This window comes from Pleurodeles waltl, chromosome 4_1 (assembly GCF_031143425.1).
Source record: "Pleurodeles waltl isolate 20211129_DDA chromosome 4_1, aPleWal1.hap1.20221129, whole genome shotgun sequence".
Lineage (NCBI taxonomy): Eukaryota > Metazoa > Chordata > Amphibia > Caudata > Salamandridae > Pleurodeles > Pleurodeles waltl.
In genome coordinates this window covers 714,346,961-714,369,074 of record NC_090442.1, presented here as the reverse complement: position 1 = coordinate 714,369,074, position 22,114 = coordinate 714,346,961, and positions in this window count along the sequence as shown.

The following is a 22,114-nucleotide window of genomic DNA, read 5'->3' as shown; positions in this document are numbered from 1 at the left end:
GTGGAGTGGTGCACGGTAGAGTACAGTGGTATAGAATACAGTGACAGAGTGACGTACAGTGGATTGGCACATAATGCACTGGCATAGAGTGGAGTGGTACAGAGAAAAGTGCATTGGCATAGAGTGCAGTTGCATAGAGTGAAGTTTTGCATTACAATGTCGCCCAAACCCACACATGCGTTTACCACAATTTTTTTACCATGCATATGCCACACATGGGAAGACTATTTAAGGTAAGAATTATTAAGATACTGTTTATATATATATATATATATATATATATATATATATATATATATATATATATATATATATATATATATGATTATTGTAAGGCAAATGATTATATATAGATATATTTATTATGAGGTATATGAGTTTATATTGTGGGGGAGACCCCCCTTTTTTTAATTGGCCTTAACACCTTATACCCTTAACCACTCCTAACCTCTAAAAAAACCTTTACCACCCACTACCTATACCCACCCCCAAACCCTGAAAATACTACCCTTACCACCCAATACCCTTAACCACCCCATTACCCTGAAAACACCCTGAACACCCAATATGTCTACCCACCCCTAACCCCAAAAATACCCTTACCACTCAATTTCCTTACCCATCCTTTAACCCTAAAAACAGCCCAACCAACCAATAAATACCCTTACCCACCACTAAATACACCATTACCACCCAATACCCTTAACCCACCTGTAAGCTCTAAAAATACCCTTACCACCCTATACCCTATCCATCTCAAAACCCTAAAATACCTTTACTACCCTAAATCCCTACCCAGTCCTAAAGCCATATACATATATATATATATATATATATATATATATATATATAAATATATATAGTAAAGGCATGCATAGTAAAGGCATGTGCATGGTGAAAATGTGCATGGTAAAGGCACTGAATGGTAATTTCTGCATTGTAAAGAGTGGTTTCCGGAGTAGAGTGGCAGAGTGGAGCAGAGTAACGTAGTGTAGAGTGCAGGGGCAAAGAGTTCTGTGTTGCTTAGTAGAGTAGTGTGGGGTAGAGTGCATTGGCATAGAGTAGAATGGTGTAAAGTAGAGTGCAGTGGCAAGGAGTAGAGTAGGGTAAAGTGGTGTATGCATTGTGTGGTAGCGCACTGTCATTATATATAACACATCTTCAATTGAAATGACTTACATTTGAACAAATATACAGTTTTACTGATTAAAGGATACAGTGCACAAACGATAATGTGTGGAAATGCCATACCCTAGTGTATTGATTTATTTTGATCGTATTAAAATATTTCCACCACACTTCAGGATGACCAAAAAACGTGTTTCATTTGTTTTTTGTTTTTTTAAGATGTATTATGAAATATCTGAACAGTTCATTTATAAACATTTAACTTGTTAGAAAAAAAAACACCATACAGCCTTCCTCAAGCACACCCTCAATAGCCAGCACGATTGTCACATAACTCCTCTCACTTTGAAGTCAGATAAAGAAAGGTAAGCCCCAAGCTCCCTGGAAGAAAGAGCCTGACATTTGACCTCTTTGTTTGGATGCACAGTGACAAGATAAGAACAAGATTTTAAGGCTGTTTACAGAAATCCCGCAGTGGTGGAAGAATACAGTAAAAAGGGGTTGGGTAATGGAAGGGACAAAGTCAAGCTGGCCAACCTAAAATAAATACAGCCAGCAAACAGCAAGCATGCAAATGTGAATTAAAAACCAGCAAGTCAATGATAAGTAAGGGGCAGAATGAATTCACAGTGAAGCTTTCAGAATGTCCCCGATATAACATTAGCAAACAAGACAGCTGCATGGTCTGATAGGCTTCGACCTAAAAATGGTCCCATTTGCGAACTGGCTACTAAAAAATAAATACATACTCTCTGCCTCTAAGGAGTGTAGAACAGCAAGCTTCGTGTAGGTGATATCAGAGCAATGCCACAGAAAAGTTAACTATGTTTATTTCCTGTCAAAAAGATAAAAATATTGATACACCCCTTCTCTACTTTCCATAAAACTGTACTGGTCCAATCACGCAGCCTTTGGTGAGATAATAGTAACCAGATTGCACCTTTCTCATTCCTGTCCCCCTCCTTTTCTTTCTCCTGATCCCACTTTTCCACCTCAACTGTTGCACACAGCGCTTTGGATGAAAATGTTATTGGCAGGTTAGACCAGATGCTTTGCAGTAATAGCTTGCAAACACAATTACTTGCGCCAATCATCGATACATAGCGTACCGTATCACAATTAGGAGGGAACCCACATTTCATGTCCATTCTTAATTGCAAATCGGCATGGATAAGTAAACCCATTTCAAGTTGGCAATGCTTTCTAGATTTGCAAAATGGGTTTAATACATACTAAATCAAACAAAAACATCTGCTTCAGTGTGTGCAGAATTACCTCTCAATGCATTACGCAACCCTTAATTTTCCTCCGTTATTACGATCACAAGTTTACTGCTTATTTCAAGCGCTGCCTAAATCTTTTGATATTTCACAATATATGTACTCAGTCATCACTCTACATTTCAAACGCTGAGCTGATCAGCTGTTCTTGCTGAAGTGGTGGTCTGATGGTATTTGAGCAGTAGACATACTGTTCTTCTGAATCTAGTGCCTGTCAATAGTGCCTAGTGGAGCAACATATCAAATGCAAATAATGATGTTTCTTTCTACAGTGTTGCAGCCTCAGATTGCATGCTATCTCAAAAAGCTTTTATATATTCATAAAACTCTACATGAAAACTGACCTTGACTTAATACGTCTGTCACCTCTCCTTTTTCCTTCAATGACACTTTCCTACTTTTCATCCCTGCACACCTTCTTTTTCCAACATCAGCCTCCTCAGTCACACGTGCGTTTGCCTTAATTTCTATTATTGCATTTAAGCAAGTTGCCCACTCTTCATTCCAAAGATCATAGCAACCCTCTATGATCACAACTAAATCCTACTATTTTCATCTACCACAACAAAACTTACATCAATGCATGGAATGGTTTCTTCAAGAGCACAAGATTAATTCCTATAACCAACTATAACCAATAAACAAAGGACTAACCTCTAATATTGAGTTCATGGAGTAGCATACTGCCCTGTTTAAAGCACCTCAATGCCTAGTTACAGGTAGTAAGTGCTAATTAAATACAATTATGATTATAATTACAAATACAAAAATACCTATTCTATCCCAAAACCTGTGATTTAGAAGATTACAGGATTTGGTACCACAAAATAGCTTGGTACATCATGCCCCCGGTACCTTAACTCCTGTAGTGAGGAGCACGACAACGGGTTGTCCTCTGTACTCCAAATAAAAATGCTTCTGTTTTTAAAATCAGAACCATTTTCTTTTTGAAAAATCAAAGTTGCAACACAAGGGAAGTGCTTCCCGCATGCCCAGAGTCTGATTTTTTTTTTGTTTGATGTGGGGCACATCACAGCAAACAAAACCTTACAAAAGGTAAAGAAACCCTCTCCTTTACTGTGGTTTACTTCCACTTTTTAGTGGTGCTGGGAGATATAACTCTGCCCTGTGAGCAGTGATCATTATGGAAGAGGCTCCCAAGTGGATCCATGCTTGGGGAACACACTGGGCGCACAATCCTTGATTGTATGGCATTAGCACGCATGCCTTTAACACGCATGCCTTACAATGCATATTTTATGATGCATGTCTTTATTATGCATTTACATTAAATCACATTAAGAAGTCCTTTTCCATGCATATCAATGCCATGCACACCTTTACTACACATGACTTTACTGGAAAAAAACAAACAAAAAAACAAATTCTGGACACTGAAGGAGGGTCACATTTATTGTTCTAAACTTCAGGGAGGCCCAACTCAAGGAAGGTGTAGGATAGTGAAAGTGGATCAGATTTCCTATTCTAAACTCTAGTGAGGGCCAATTTGGAGAAGGTACTATGCACTGAAAGGGGGTTAGATTTACTATACTAAATTCCATCGGGGAAGGCGCTAGACACAGGTAGAGCAGAAACAGTATGAAATAAACATTTTAAATAATGAGCAAATATATATTGGTTTTCTTTTTCATTTTCACCTTTCTATTTAGGTGAAATTTCATACCAAAATATTCCAGAACATTACTGCAGAAGCAAACTAGAATACATTTTTAAAAAGAGTAAATACACAACAGAATGCACAGACTGGCGAAGACAAAAATCAAAAGTTCATTACAATCTTTTTTTTTATTGTAAGACATGGAAATCATAACGAAATCCAAAAAGAAACAAACACCAACACCAAAAACAGGTAAACAGTCTCTTCAGAGAGCCACAGAAACATACTGAAGGTAACAATATCTACATTTGTAAGTTATCCAAAAAACAAATAAACAAGGCCATCATGCCTACCAGGACAAAAAACACCACTAGTTTGTCACACCAAATTATTGCAGAATCATATGACAGAAGCAAGCTGAAAAACACATTTTAAAAAAAGATAAATACTTAGCAAAATAGATAGATTATTGAAGAGAAAAAACTATCAACAGTTTAATATTTTTTTTATTTTAAGACATAAAAACTGAATGATACCTAAAAAGAAACAAACACCAGCATCAAAAAATGTGCACGAATATCTTCAGAGAACCAGAAAGACATGCTGAAGGTAACAATCTTTACATTTCAAAGTTAATAAAAAAAAAAGAGTTTTAAATTCTGCCAGGAATACAATCACCACTGGTTTGTCACTCCAAACAGAAATCAACCCATCAACAGATGATTTGTTTTTAAACCTTGATTTATAATTAACACTTCTATCAGGATCACACAGTGAAAGATGACAGTGAAAGAATAGCATTACCAAAGTATATTATCAACAAACACTAACATCTGTAAAAGTGGAGCTATTTCTTGACAAACTCAGTGACAATGCCAATGTAACTATTTTCTCAATTTAAATGTAATAAAACAATAATCAAATCTTATTTTCTAAACAGGAAATTAACATCCTTATTTTTTTCCACAGAGCAAAACACATTAACCTTTGTGTTTTTTAATCACAGCTTTAAAAAATAACATTTTCTTTCTCTCTTCAGGTACAACCAGAAAACACTTTCTTTAACTTTTTTTTTTTTTAAATCTTATCTTTGCTTTTTTTTTTAAAGAAATTTGCTCTCCTGTTTAGCATTAACAGTACATTTAACAAGCATTTTTGTATACCAATAATTATATTTAAATCAGTCCTACCTGTTGAGATGTTCTGTCTTCAACTCTTAGTGATTATTTTCACTGTCCTCTTACCAAGAGCCACTGGTAGTCCCACAACTCTCAATTCTGTTTTCCGATGTATTGTACTCCAAAAGATTTTTGAATTATTTTTTAGGGAATGCAAAAAAGATGCTTCTTCCTTTCTTCTTTTTTTTCTTCTTCTCCCTCAAAGTTTGTAAATTTATGTTTAAAAATAGAAAGACTGCTCTCCTTTTAAACAGCAGTTTTCAAACGTTTTTCTTCTTCTTTTCATCATAACCATTTAAAAACCCTTCAAAATAATAATGTATTTGTTTCAGAAAAAGAAACATGCTTAGAAACCAATTCAAAACTAATTTTAAATGTTTTTTCTAGAAAACAATAACAGGCCTGTTGTGCAGATTTGAAAACTATAAATTCAAAAGGGTGGGACAGGGAGATAATAAAGGCCCAGCACCTATGCCCCTAATCTGAATCAATGAAAAAAAGAGGTGCTGTTCCTATAAGAGAAATGGAAGTTTAAGTTTTGGAAAAGAGAAACTGGAAGAGAGGCCAAGAAATGGTGCCATCACACACCCAAATGGGTGTCAGGGCAAGCGCCTTATTCTGCTGGTGCTGCAATGACTGATGGCCCAGCGAGAGGGTGCTTTCTCAGAGATCTTTTTAATTCTGGCCATTATGATAGTCTAGTGTCTGTGGGTGTGCTCTGTGTAGGGTGGTGTGGATGTAGGGAGTGTTAAGTGCTTTAAAACTGTCTAAGGTGTACCTAAAATAATCACTAATGTCATGGTCCCCTTGGCAGAGTTAAAAACTAAAACAGAATGATATCCCACGGGCTTAGGGTACCCATATAGCCTTTAGTGTGAGTTCTGTAGGGTCAACATGTGTTGGTATAGCTGGATCCTTGGTGCTTCATCAAAACTAGAAAAATTCCTACCCTACACCTAAATGGGATATGTAATGGTGGATGTTCCCTAACAGATACAAATTACCACTCTGTGGTATAATCCAAACTGAAAAAGATAAATAGAACTAATAGGCAAATATCATTGCAGTTGTCAGGTTTGTAGGTTGACATTCCTTATAGTGCAGGTTAATTTCACACTCCATGCAGTAGGTGCCAAAAGTCGCTATCAGATGATTAATGCTAGTACGCACAGCAGGCCAGGCAGGAGATCACATATGTATAAACTTCAAAAATCACAGTACAAGAAGACTAACAACATATAACATAGAAAGACTAGAAGGTAGCCATAACCTAATTAGCAAGGGTAGGGGTCTTACCCTGTTGGATATATCTGTCAGGCCCCTTACTTCATAAGTAGTCTCATGCACTGCTGGAAAGAAACTAGAAACATGGAAAAGTAAAAATAAATAATGTGAAACCTTGGAGTAAAAAGGGGACCATATTGCTGGCAGCGTATAAAGTACTTCAAATCTTGTCTGTCCGAGATCAATGCTCAATGAATGAACACAAAGATTACTTAATGCAACAGAAGGTGAGGTGACAAAACTACAGAAATACATTAAGAAATTTGATAAAGAAAAGGTATTTCCATGCATAAGGGAAGATTATCAAGCACCCAATTGTGATACTCCTTCAGATGAGGGATCATCAATGTCGTCACATAGGAAACAGTTCATTCAGTAGCTCTTCCAGCACTGAGAGTTGGGGTAACAATGACAGCTGACAGTTGATTCCACCACCACTGATGTGTGGATACCCAATGGCACCCTATAATGGACACCAAATGATGTGGCCCCCAAACCCTCAGATGCCCCCCGAAGCCCAACATCTTTTTCTCCAACAACATTTTGCTTCACCTTTTTTAGGCAGAGGTTGGGGCAGAGAATGAAGAAGAGGGGGGCACAAACACATGTAATGGAAACAACTAAAAGCTCAGATGCAGATCAGGAGAAAAACAGTCTAAAAACCTTGTTGTGAATCTTACCACCAGAACTCTGTCTACAGAGAAAGATGAAGTTCTGCAATTGGGCCTTGGGTTTGTACCAACCCCAGTGATGACACATTCAGACTGACCAGTGAACTACAAAAAAAATTCAAAAAGATTCACCTTTGAGTCTTCTTTCAAGTTAAAACCATCCAGATTACACAATCCATCTAGGTTCACTACAACGATGACCATGACCACTAGAGAAGTCCTGACTTTTGAAAAGGCGGTCCTTAAGGAGGTAGAAAAAATACCCACTCTCCTCTCCACCCATTGAAGAATATGTCATCTAAACATTGTGATACAATAAGGCCCCTTATTGAAGACGTCATGAAAACCATCAAACCAGCTGTCTTCATGAACACATCAGATTATGACCAGGAGTGTCTGCAACAACTGGCTGATGGGAGTTATTACTATCCATTGATTCAGAACCGACTAAGATTGACATCCAAAATTCAAACTGTTGTAATTGAAGCAGTCTCTCAAGGCTGGATTACCAAGAACGAGGCAGACTTCCTGTTTAACATCTCACCTCAGACCCCTTACTTTTACATTCTACCAGAGATACATAAGGGTATCCTCCTGCCTTCAAGAAGACCAATTGTGTTGTGTTGGGTTCTTTGCTTGAACCCTTGAGCAGGTTTTGCAAACATTTCTTACACCCTTTGGTTAAAAAGAAAAACTCAGGGCAAGGATACCAGGGATGTGTTAAATCTTATCAAGGATCTCAACCTCCAGCAAGGGATCAACCTACTAGTAACTCTTGACGTGAAAGCCCTGTATACAAACTTTCTACAGTATGTGACCATAGTGGCAATTGAAACATGCCTACGATCAGAAGTTTGGACATCAGCAACCTGATTGATTCCATCATTGAGTGTGTCACTATTGCACTAAAAAGCAATTTCTTTAGATTTAAGGATCAGCTATACCATCAGCTATAGGGGGCTTCAATGAGGAATACCTTTGCCTTAAGTCTAGCCCATTTATATCTGGCCAGATTTGAAGATGAACCCATTTTCACAGATATGAACCCCTATAGAGAAAACATCCTGATCTGGGGATGATATATCAATGACAATCATTTATGGGCATGGGAATATCACCATCTGCATGGAAGACTGTATATGGGTCAACTCTCAACCCTTTTCTGTGGTTTACCAAATTTATATCAGACAAGGAACTTCCTTTCCTGAATCTTCTCATTTCAAGCAATGAGACCCACCTTTAAGAGGACCATGGATTGTTGTTGCAAAACCACCACCATCCTAAGGTTCTGGTGGACAATCTACCTTATGGAGAATTCCTCTACCGTCGCTGGAACTTCAGCACACTGAAAGACTATGATCACCAGGCTAGCAACCTAAGTACTAACCTCTCTTTACGTACCTATCCATTCAAGATCATCAATCAGGTCCAGAAGAGGGCACAGAATAAGCACTGAGAGATTACTATTGGAACCAAGAACAAAACAGACTGAAGATACCCTCACATGTGTGACTACCTTTATTCCCAATTCAAATCACACACACTGCATTATCATGAAACATTGGGCCATTCTCCATTCCTTGGATACCCCATGCAAATGTTCTGCCTTTAAACGTACCCAAAACTTGAAAGATATTTTAATACATACTACACCCAAGCTGAGACCAAGACAAAAACAGTAAACCCTCTGAAACTTGTCTCCAGTCAGATGTCACTTTCTATGCAGATGCTGTGGTGTATGTCATCTAACCAAAGCAACAAAGGATGTTTTCCTGGGCAACAATTTTGTATGGTCTCAAAGACATTACACTAACTGTAACACAAAGAATTGTTTCCACCTGATCACATGCCCTTGTGATTAAAAACATGTAGAGATGACTCTGAGGTCTGTGAAAAAAAAATTATAGAGCACACTAGCAACATACGGTGCAAGAGTGCCACCGCAAAAATGTACACCCACTTTTCCACACCTTTAATGACTTTAACTGGATTGTTCTGGAAGCAAATGATTGGTGAGGAAAGTTGGTATTGCTCCAAAAAGAACAATGAGTTTTACGCCTTGCAACCCACACTCTTGGCCTCAATGATGATATCCCACGGTGTGAGACATAAATACACCTCTTCTAACTGTAACCTCCCTTCCACACTTCTCTATAGCATGCTTTTACTATACTATTGATTATTAATTTATACCTGGGTTATGGTCACAGTGCTCTATGACATCTGTCCAGCTAGTTATCAACACTAGTGGTACCTGCGGTGCTTATAATTATCCCTTTTCTATGTCTGAGATTTCTATGTCTGAGGTACCACTCCTGGGCCCGAGAATTTGTTATCGTAATGTGTATGAGGGGTTTCCCACCTTTTATGTAAATAATGATTACTGACAAAGTGTGGGCCCATTCACCATTATCAGTGTTTCCCACAGTGACTATGGGCAAGGTAGTTCACACTTCCTGATGTTTTTCAAATGAAGATACCAGCCAACAAAGATTTTTTTGAGGCATAGAGAACATACTTCTATTTTTTTCTACACAACCTCTAGAATAATTTAAAGTTTTCTCATTCATAACCGTTTATTGTAGGACATCATTGGAATAGCAGACAAACAGCATTTCAAGGTGTTGACCGGGTCCCACCCGTTGTACTTTCTTGATTGTTCCTCTTCAGTACTGCAAGCGTGTGCCCTTGTGTATGCGTGGCACCAACCATTCACGAGGTGGGACCAACAAACACGTCTTCGTGCATGCTCGGTCTCAATCTGACACGATTCTGGATGGAGCCATGCCTCTTTCCGCATACGTGATAGTCAGACAAGCTTGTACTGATTGCTCAACTGGACTGATATGGCAGCCCACGTCATGAAAATGTCTACATCCACACCTGGGCAGAATCATGGAAGTTACATTCTCTATTTATACCACGCCACCTACCTTGGCATTAATTTCTAGGCGAGCAGAGTTGGGGTAGGTCACCAGCACTCACTGCGCTGGACCACGTGAGTACTTTACATGCTGCCAGCAATATGGTCCCCCTTTTACTGTAAGGGTTCTGTATTATTTATTTTTACTTTTCCATGTTTCGAGTTTCTTTGCAGCAGCATGCATGACTACTTATGATGTAAGGGGTCTGACAGATATATCCAACAGGGTAAGACCCTTCCCCTGGCTGATTGGAATATGGCTACCCTCTGGGCTTTCTATGGTATATGTTGCTTGTCTTCTTGTACTGTGATTTTGAAGTTTATACACGTGATCACCTGCCTGGCCCGCTGTGTGTACTAGCACGGATTACCTGATAGCAACATTTTGCGCCTAATGCACAGAGTGTGAAATTCACCTGCATTATAAGGAATGTCAACCTACATACCTTCAGAGGTGACAACTGCAATATCTGTCCATTAGTTCTATTTATCTTTTCCAGGTTGTATTATACCACAGAGAAGTATTTGTATCTGTTAAGAAACACCCATTGTTAGATATCCTATTTAGGTGTAGGGCAGGGCTTTTCTGATCCTGACAAAGTGTCAATGATCCGGCTGGACCAAGGGGCGCGAAACATGTTTAACCCCCCGTCACCACACCCCGTTGTGGATCACACAAGGTCAATTTTAGTCCTTATATTAGGGCAACTGTTGACCCTGGGGTAATCCATTCCTGATGCAGGCACTAGGTACAGGCACTCAAATGGTGTAGCGTTTTTATCAGAACAGGTGGGGAAACACTAGGTGGTAGGAATTTTGTGGATCCCAGCATATTCCAGTAGTTTGTGTGACAGAAATGCAAGAAAAAAAGTTTTTATTCAACATTTCACCTTTGCAGGGTATTCTGGGTAAGAAAAGTTTGGGGAATCCACACAAGCCACATCTCTGTGGACTCCCCCAGTTGTCTAGTTTCCAGAAATGTCTGGGATTTGTTTCCCTATACGGCTTCCGAGCTCAGGACCAAAAAACACATGTGCCTGCCTTATAAAACCAGGTTGTTTTGTGATAGATAATTTTGATGTCTCCACAATACGATTTGGGCGGTGGATTTTGGGGCAGAACTAAATTGGGGAGCTCCAAGGAGAGTGTGCTCTGTGCTTGCCGCCACATGCACCTACTCTCTGGGTTAACCTGCTATTGTCCCACTGCACAGACTGTGCCTGCGCAGGGACAGCAGGACTGTCCTCATCACCTCCCTCAGAATCACTGGAAGAGGAGTTGTCGGATAGGACTCCTCCGACTGAAAAAATCACTCCCAGAGTCTGCGCCATTGTCCTATCCCTCAGATGCTGTCTCAATATTTGTTGTCTCAGTCTCTGATCCTAAGTCAGAGCTGTCCTATATAACCAGAGATAGGGCTTGAGCAGAAGTCATTCAACAAGATGCTATCTCTGCTACTGGCTATACTGTCCAGCTAAAACACTAGCCTACGTAGACAGTCACTAAATTGCTGGTGGGTGTGTGTGTGTGATGCGTGCAACAGTAAAGGTCACCTTACATTTGCTTCTTCCCTCAATCAACACGTTCTCTCAAACACTCAAAAAAACAAAAAAAGACACACACTTACTTCACCTTGTCACATACCAATTGTCACAGCCTTTAGCGCCTTTGACGCCCACTACAACAATCATTATTGGTGCTCCCACTCCCATGACCACCTCCTCGGATTCCCCGACTACAACCCAGCAAAAGTACCCTTCATCTCTCCATAGCCCCCCTTGCACATACTTTTAATTTGTATTATAGCGCTAATCCACTCAGTTATTCACATAAAATGTGATCTTTGGACTGGGCATGTAAACCTTCTGTACTACTTTATGGTATCAAAACTGCCAGTAGACAAACATCAGATCCTTGTCTAGCAGAAACAATCACAAGAGTTAGCTTGACTTTTTTATTGCTGCCTTAAAGCTACAGTTGAAACGCGTTGGAGTATGTGCACTGCTCTGAAGACGCCAGCTGCGAGATAACTTGGGGCAAACATATATATCTACATAACCTATATAAATATATATGTCTAGGTAAAGAGATCACTTATGTGGGTGTGGTTTCCTGGGGGCCGTTCGCAGCCCTCCGGGAAACCACACACGCTTTGACAAAAGTGATCTCCATATATATATATATATAATAGCTCTGTATCTACTAGCCCTATAGCGGTATCTATAGCTATAGATGGATATATATATATATATATATATATATATATATATTTAAAGAAAAAAAGCACCGACTTGCCAAGGCTCTATTATGGCGGTCTTGATAAGGGATCGGGTACCCCCTGAAATATTTATAAGTTCACTCATTCGTTCAAACAAGAGATCAAGACACCAAACGGATAGTTCTAAAAATGTATTGAAAAAAAAAAAAGGAAAAAGTGGTGTTCCTCAACACCACTTTTTCCTTTTTTTTTTTCAATATATATATATTTTATTTTGTATTTTTATATATATTTTTAAAGCTGTATGGTTTCCCGGGGGGGCGGGGGCAATCGTGACCTCTAGGAAAATCATACAGCTATAAGAAAAAAAATAAAAATAATTGCCCCACAGGGGGTCAGCCCTGCTCACGGGCGACCCCCTGTCAGTTTCAGTTTTTTTATTTTAAATTAATTTTTAACCCCAAGGAGGGCACGGTTGCACCCCCTCGGGGATAAACAAAAAAAATTAAAAAATAAAAAAATATATATATATATATATATATATATATTTTTTTTAAATATGCCCCAGGGGTGGCAGGGATCCATTTTCAGAGGGGGCTGCCCAACACTCCCCCCCCCCCCCCCCCCCACCAGTGTAATCCCTGGTGTCTAGTGGGGTTTTGCTGGCCATGGATCGCACAGCCTGGAAACTATTTCAGGAAGACCTCGTTTGAAAGGGGAGAATCTCCCCTTTCAAACGAGGCCTTGCCGAAAGGTGTGGAGGCCCTTTGGGGCCAGTTTTTCCCACCGGACCAGAAAGCTGCTTTGCTTGCTGCTTCCTGCTCCGGTGGGGAAAACGAATTGTGAGGTCAGTGCGCATCTCCGCATGCTGACATCACAGAGGGGTGGGTGGAGGGGAGAGGGAGAAACACAGATGGTCTTCTGTGTCTCCTGGGGGTATTTTACATTTAAATAAATCCGCCCTCGCTTTGGTCACTGGTTGTGACCCGCAACAGGGAGGGTGTGCATGTGTTGGGCCGGGGTCCGGCGCACGCACTGATGGGGTTAAGCCAGTGGGATAGTATTCTGTTTCGTTTTTAACTCTGCCAAAGTGACCCTAATATTAAAGATTCTTGGAGGATCTCCTTAGGCAGTTTTAATACACTTAACTCTCCTTACATCCACACCACCCTACACTGAACCCACAATCACACACTGGACCATTAATGCGGCAAGAATTAAAAAGATCTCTGAGAAAGCGCCCTCTTGCGGGGCCAGTCGGGCATTGCATCGCCAGCCAGATGAGGAGTTTGGCCTATGATGATGCATGAGACAGATTTTGGTTGTGAGGGCACTAATTCTTGAGTACAGCAACTCTCTCGCAGTTTCTCTGTTCCCAACATTTATGTACCTCTTTTTGTTCCCATATGAAAAATATTACTCCACCTCCCTATTGCTTTCCTTACAATAAATGTAATAACCAATTAAGTAAACTAGATTGTTCGTACCCGACTGCAGTTCCTGCTTGCTTCTTATCATGGCCCTGATACTTCATCAACCGTAGAAGCAGACACACAACTGTGAACTTCATGCTTAACAGTAAAACAGAAAAAATACATTTTTTGCCATAGAAATGAATAGGAAATTATGGGAACCTATGTCAATAATGTTTTCTAAATATTATTTTAAACTCTTAACAATGTTAATAGAGTTTTACTAAATGTAAATACTTTAATTTTAGATTGTTATACTTTTTAAAGTATTTCAAAATCTTTATTTTGTTTAGCAAATATTTATTTGAAAATTAAAATTTGAGATGTGTATTCCTAATTTAGTAAAGGTTGTTAAAATGCTTTGATTATTACATAAATGTATCTTATTTTTCTTATATGATTATGATGTATATTTTTATGTACATTTTTATTATTTTCAAATAGTCATACCCAAGTGTTAATACACTTCTCCACCCCTAAACCCAATTTCCCTTGCATCCCACTTCTAAAAATATGTTGTGTATTTTAATGAATTTAATTTTGTAATGAAATGTATTACTATTAATTATTAATAGTCATGTCTTTTTAAATAATATCTGAATATTAATACACATGTCCCTCCATAACCCCAACATCCCTTGCATCCCACTCTTAAAAGTATTTAAAATATTCTTAAAATGTTTAAGGAAATAAGTTACATAAATATAGATTAACACATTTGCTATTTAATACGGATTACTTATTACATATCAGAGTATTCATTTCACTAACCTTCCACACCTAATTAAAAGTATTAGGTATATATTTGCCCATACTTACCTATATTTACTATTATGAATGGTAAAGGCATGCGCAGTAAAGTTATATGCATGGAAAAGATTGCACTGTAAAGGCAAGTCACTGTAGAGACAGTGGCCCTAATTATGTCACTGGCGGTAAAACCCGCCTACAGCCGTGATGACGATTGCCAAAAGACCGTCACTGCGGCTACCATCCGTCCGCCATATTATGAGCACTGCTGGACTTCGCCACATGAAGGGCGGAAATCCGGCAGTGATCATAGTGGCAGATGGTGGTAAGGTGGCGCTGCTACCACCAGTACCTCCACACCAGTAGACCGCCACCAGCCGTATCATGACCTGTGATAGGGCCTGGCGGTGTTCTGCTGGCGGGCGCTGCTGGCAGTAGCAACGCCCCTTCCCGTTCCCTGCCAGAAGACCACCTGGAAGAAGGTAAGTTGGGCTTCAGACAGGGGAGGTGTGTGGGGGTTTTATGAGTGTTGGGGGGATTGTGTACATGAATGTGTGAGTGAATGTGTCTGTGTGTAGTGTTTGCATGGGTGTATGCATGTGTGTTAATGCGTGTAAGAATGGTAATGTGGTGTGTCTCTGCATGTCAGTTTGAATATGTGTACGAATGTGTGTGTGCATGACTGGATGCATCCATGTATGCCAGTATGAGTGAGTGGGTGTATGCGTGGTGCGTGTCTGCGGGTGTGTGCGTGTATGGGTGGTGAGAGGATCGGAGGGGGGGGGGAGTGTGGATGGAGGGGAGGGGGCATCTGGGAAGTGTTGGGAGGGTGGATGAGCCCCCTACCAGTGACAGGGAAGGAATTCCCCGTCGCCGGTAGGGCCTACCGCCATAGTTTTTCGTGGCAATGCTAATGCCACGAAAACCATGGTGGTACGTTGGCTCAAAATTCCACCTGCACTACTATAGCGGCCGCCGGGCTGGAGATTGACATCTCCAGCCCGGCGGCTGCTACCGCCATGGAGGTCTGATTGGAGAAGTGGCAGGTTGGCTGCAGCCAACCCACCATTCTCATAATGGGACAGTATGTACCACCAGCCTGTTGGTGGTACTGCCGCCACATTACCACTCACCGCTGGGGTCATGATGATCCCCTCTGTGGCAAAGGCTATTGCCCATAATCTTCAAACAGAGGTCCACTCTACTAGACCACCAGTGAAATTTTCTTCCAGGGGGCAAACCTGGGTATGGACCTTTACTCCCTTTGCACTGCAAGGTGGATAGAGGTGGAATTACAACCAATGTGCATCCCCTCCCTTTGAAGTTGCATAGAAGGCCCAAAGGAGTTTGGTGGAAGAGCAGCCTTCCCCATGCACAGGCCTCTGCCCCAACCTCCCCCATGGGGTTGCATAGGGTGTTTGTGACCTCGTGTCTATATCAGGGCCTAGTGGGTCAGTCTCACCCCACCTCCTGGGCACAAGAACTATTGTGGTCCTCTGTGTGGGGGTAGGGAGGGAATTTTAAGGCACGCTATACCACTAGGAAATGATTTAATTTGATACTTAGTTGGAGCGCCCCCCTGGGCATGGGCCTATGCTCCCACGCCTCCAGACAACAAGTCCTTCTGTCCCCATGAATATAATTTCTTGTACAGATATTGAAATCCATTACAATTTAAAACCATATCAATCAGTTACAACACCACATAACTCACTTCATGACGCGTGCACAGTTTGAAAGCCCATACTGCCATTAACACACAGTACTAATACCAACAAATAAAGGCTTGATTACATTAATTACGTACACATGGGAGCATCAAAGAGTTCACCAACGCTGAATGGCAGTACATTTATATCAGGAGGGTACATTTCAATGGTAACGTAAAATCCTAACTACAAAATTCAAACAGCAAAAGAGAGAAGACGTACTGCACATATTGGTTGCTAAAACAACTACATAAGTCTTTAAAGTGCTTGCATGCCTGCCATGTTCCATCTCCCAAAAGAAAGAGAAACATTCACAACCTAGTACACATATTGGTTACTAAAACAACTAAGTGAATCCTTAAAGTGCTTATGTGCTTTCCATATTCCATCTCTCAGAATGGAAGAAAAAAACACTTGTATCAATAGGGCAAACAACAATAAAAATCTAAAAACCATATACCTTTGTGTAGCCATTTTAGTTATAGTTCCATGCACGTTAATTTAACACACTAGGCCACTGTGCACTTTAACCTAGATATATTTTATTCAGCTTTGTCGTATTATTGTTACAATAACCATTTTTACTGTCTTGTTTTATTTCCGTCTATCTAACTATTTTTGCCTAGGCCAGCACTCTGTTCTCAAACAATACATTCTTGATCACTCTGTGCTTTTTCCAAGGCTACAGCACGGTACATTGCAGGTGAATGTGGTAGAAGTTTAGTCTCCAACTTTCGTAGAAAATACACATCTTTACGTAGGGACACTTTCCCAGAATATCAGCAGTGTTATTATAAAAATACATCCTTGTCCCTCACATGTTAGAGGGAGATTCCAGTCAGGGAGCCACGACTGTATGCTGATAGCCGAACGCTTTGCTACAGATGCTAACGCAGACCGCAGGTCTTTGCTCAGGTATGGGGTTGATGTCTTCACGGGGGAACCTGAAGGGCAGACTTAGAGCTTAACATGCTGTGCTATATCCTAGCCTAGATAGGGGTTAGTCCATTGACAATATTGACAATAGGATAGCATTGTTTTTATGCTTTTCTCTTCTCGTCACACTTTTAATACTGTCATGTTGTGTCTTCCTGGTTATTGCAGCTCATGCCATGCTATCTAAGAAGCAGTCGTTTTATTAAACTCATTATCGAAATGTATACTGCTTTCGTTTGTCATTTATATAGGAGTCTGCCCTTGGGTAGAGATGAGGCACTGCTAGTGAGCTGGAGCAAAACCCGGATTGGAGCGAGAGGTGTCACCAGCAGTGGGTTAGACTAAGTTTCCCACACCACGGGCAATTCTGCCGCTCAGAATCTAGTAGTCTCATTAGAATAACAAGAGCCTACACGACAATACCTTGCAAAAATCCAACATTTTCACATTACCGTATAAAAACCAGAGGGGCAAGAGATGTTTTCATAGGGTGCGTAAGCCATTATGCGCTGCTCACAGTGCCCTTAGTGAACTAATTAATGCAACATTAATACATTTGGTCAGCAAGACATTTAACATCATGCTATCAGGATCAGGAGACGCAATTATGGCCTGCTGACAGAAGTGGTCACCTAATTCGTTCCACTTACCCCGCAGTAGGGATCTATGTTCCTTCAATAGTGCTGGGCACAAACATACCACGTTTGAAGAATCCCTTCCAGCTACCACGGCCCCTATAAATCACGCCATCCGCTGGCTGCAACCAGTTGCAAAGATACTTCTAAAAAGCCCAGTCTCCCAACCTAAGGTCCATGAATTTCTCCTTCCGATGAATACCATAAGTATATCAAAGATAATTGACAAGGGAGGCTGGCTGATAAGTACTTATTACATGGTTGCGTTTATCAAGGAGGGCTCTGAGTGAAAGGACCATAAATGCACACACTTTCTGATACAGATTTTGAGCAGTATCTGCCCTGATGGGATTTTTACCCCCAATATGCCCCCTGGGTGGTTGGGATTATGTGGATCAATGAATATTCCAGACGTTTCCCTCACAGAAATGTCAAGATGTGCAATAGAGGCTAAGTTTGAGTTTTGCATGATATTCTGGGTAAGACAACACAGAGGGATCCATGAAAGTCACACCACTCCAGACCTCCCTGGGCATCTATTTTTAAGAATTGTGTAGGTTTGGTAGATTTCCTATGTGGTGGCTGAGCCTGGGCTCAACTACTCACATCCCTAAAAGGATTGTTCTTTATGCCAGTAACTTGATGTCTCCATGCTACATTTTGTGTCCTTTTGTTTCACGGTTGCTAGGCCCATGCACACAAGTAGGGTACTGTTTTTATCAGAATGAAGTGTGGTAACCTGGATTAGTGGAACATTTGTTATTATTATTGGGTTCCCTTTGAATCCGCAAATTGTAGGGGACAAAGGACACAAGTTTGGCCTAGATACCTTTTATGGAAAAAAGGCATGACGGCTTAAGTGTGAAGTGCCCCAGATATAAAAAATGGCTCTGCAGCTAAGGAGGTAAGGAGGCCATGCAGAATAGAGTAGCAAATATCTTCTCCAACGCCCTGCATCTCTAACAATCACCAACAATAGACATTTTAGAATGTTGCTTTGTCTGATTATGTCAGCTGGAGTTTTGGGATGAACTGTGAGATCATTCACTGATGTCTTCGACCAACAGGTACTTTAATCTGATAAATCAGCTTACCAGAAGATAAGGATATCTTGGTGGTCAATGTTCTATTGGGCTTAACTCAGGGAAACCAGAAGGTGACCAGTTCAAATATTGTTGCTGCAAACTCAGCCTTTCAATCTTCTAAGGTGAGTAAAATAAGCACCACTGAGGTAGGCTCTAGTAAATCCCATAAACATTGCTACTAACCTGCATGCTTGTAGTAACAAGTGGCAAGTAGAAAGAAAAGTAAAGGCATGCACCTTGAGCGTCTATAACTACGCATACACTTTTATAATAAAAAGGGTACTGCAAATGGGCATGGCACTTTCATGAGGGCAGAAACTTAACTCCATATTTCCCCTGCTGAAAAAGAAGCAACCCTACCCCTAGAAAATCTAGTAACATCCTGAATATGTTCCCGAGGCTGAGAGGTCTGCCACAAGTCCCTGTAGTCCTGACCTGAGAGGCCTGCCACAAGGCCCCCATAGCCCTGACAAATGCTTTGTTTTTATCTCTTATAACTGTAGTTCTGATTTGTAGGCTCTCTTTCAGAAGACAAAGCTGAGCAGAGAATATGGGTGGATGGCACAGGCCACGCCATCTTCCTTCTGTGTCACCTAGAATTAGACTTCAAACATCTCTCACCTTAATTTTTTTTAAATGATTACTCAGCAAGCGGAGATGAGGGTGAATACCCAAACTACCCAGAAAGATGGTAGTCAATTATTTTACATGACCTCACCTTCCTTTTCCATCACTAACATACCGACATACAATTTTGCTTTCCTAAACAGAAGTATGGCAAGGGGAGATGACAGAGAATGTGTGGGGGAAGAGGCAGTGGAAGAAAAGGACGCGAAGAAACTATGCGACAGAAGGAAATGAGACATAAAAGGAGTGAGATATAAAGAAGAGGAATGAGGCAAGGCATTAGAGAAGTATATTTTCTAAAGTGGTGTTCAGTTGTTGGCTTGCGTGGATGATTCCCCTAACTTCTCTAGGGCCCATGCTACCTTTGCAATACCACTGTGCGTTTTACTGCCTCTGAAATGTGGCATTACAGTTGTAGACTGTTGTAATCTGATTATTACTGCATAGGTGTGTAGGTGATCCTTATAACTTGATCATTCAAAACATCATTGAAAAATTTACTCTCTTGGATTCACTCAACTTATCAATGCACAACTCAGTCACAAGGGCAATGTATCGACCTAGTTTCCATGGTTACTGAAATACTCCTTGTCTCCACTGGTTATTCTGGCCATTCCCTAGTATAATCAACCTCTCCAATTAAACCAATTTCTTTCTTTTGCCCTGGAAAACTGTATTCACCAGAAACGTTAACATTCTGATTTTATTTCAATGGTTCAGGACTCACCAGACCCCATTTCGAGGCACCTGGGGAAATTATAGTACATCTAAATGAATGTATTTGTGCATTAGATACTCTTGCCTTGTTGTCCACCTGAAAGCCTAATCCTATGAAGACCAATCAGTGGTTCAGAAATAACCTTTGACAATTACAATGCCAAAGCAGAGCACTGGAAAGACTTTGGAATAAAGAAAAGTGACTATCTGACGCTACCACGTGCAGCGTGCACGCTAGGTAAAACAACTCAGCTTGCAGTTATACTAAAAAACAAAAACTCTCATTCCTGGATTACTGATGCAGATAAATCAACAAAAGAACAATTTCATACCTATAAGGAGATGCTAATAAATAGTCTGATGGCAAGCGTTCTAGTATAAGGGTTTTAAAAATTGCCATCTGCATCATTAATGGTAATGAATCAGTCGTTTTTGCCACCTGCGAAGAATATACATTTTGTGATGCGACTGATTAGTACATCTGTCACATAACAAAATGAAGGGCAACACACTGAGCAAAAGCAAGAGACTGGTTTGCGACCTGCCCCATCCTACATCAGGCCTTCACACTTTTGATGCAGGACTTGAAACAGGAAACTTACTAAAATACAGAACTTTTTTACAGCATTATGCCCTGAAAACAAAAATCAGGAAACTAAAAGCTTACTATTGTTTTGTGCTTTTTGGCCCCAGCTGTTTCTGCAAGTCATTTGTAAGTCTGGCATAGAGACCGGTTTAGCTGTTGCATCAGCCTGTTGCAACAAAACGTTTTCTTAAATAAGTAAAAAAAAAAATCCAAAAATATACGTACATATATAACACTAACACACACTAAAAAAAGATTTCGTTCAGCCTTCGATCATGCATATTTCACTTCAGTCTTGTCGTTTTCCTGACTACAAGGGGTGCTGTGGTTGCAGCTATACAGATATTAGTGTCCGTGCAGACAATATTACTTGAACATGCCTTTTATAATCTACTACTGGCCTCTTCCACCTTCTTAAATTTGTCTTCCTGTACCTGCAGCATGGTTCTTTGACTATCCATATGGAACATGGATGTTTTACGTGTGCACCTTTCAACTTGTACGATGGGTGCTTGTGTGGAGAGTAGGTAATACACACCGCCAGAGTCACCGAGATCCATTTTGTGCTTGCTACATCCAAGTGGTACAATAGATGGAAGAAGCTTGGACAGTGGGTGTTAATTTCAAGGCTCCTCCAGGACATTCCAAGGATCCTCTTTAGAGGGTAAGGCTATGGAGTGTGAAGGAGAGATGACAGAGAGTCCATCTAGAGGTAGGTAGATTCTCTCTGCCACATCCAGGCTCATTGTTCACTGGAAGGGCTAATCCTCACAGCTTTATAGATGGTTAAGTGGGGCAGGCTCCTAACCTTTTCGTCTCCTGTCTGGAGACGTACAACTCCCACACTTTCCTGCTTACACCATGTGAAAAAGAATTTGGCTGGGAAAGTCCGAGTGAAATAAGAAGAGGGGTAAAACAGCCTAGAACTAGTCTCTGAACTGACCCCTGGAATACACATCTACTGTCTGCAACTTTGATATAAAACTGAGGCAGAAACCTCCAGCCGGTGTGCCACGATTTCCTTACAGGAATCCAATATCTCCATACCAGGGGCAATGAGAAACACTGTGCTCCATCTCCCTTTCCACGCTTGTGTCTAGAAACCTAGCACCTTTGACCAGGGCAACCAGGAGAGACTGCTTGAATCCTGCTTCAAGGTAGAGAGCTAAACAACTACTCAAAATAGTGCCCTGACATAGGGATGATGACTGTCAGGAGAAGAGGAACCAAAGTGGTATTAGCTGAAGACGTCATTGAGCATCCTGGAATGACCTGCACCGCTCTGCAGGGGTGAGGA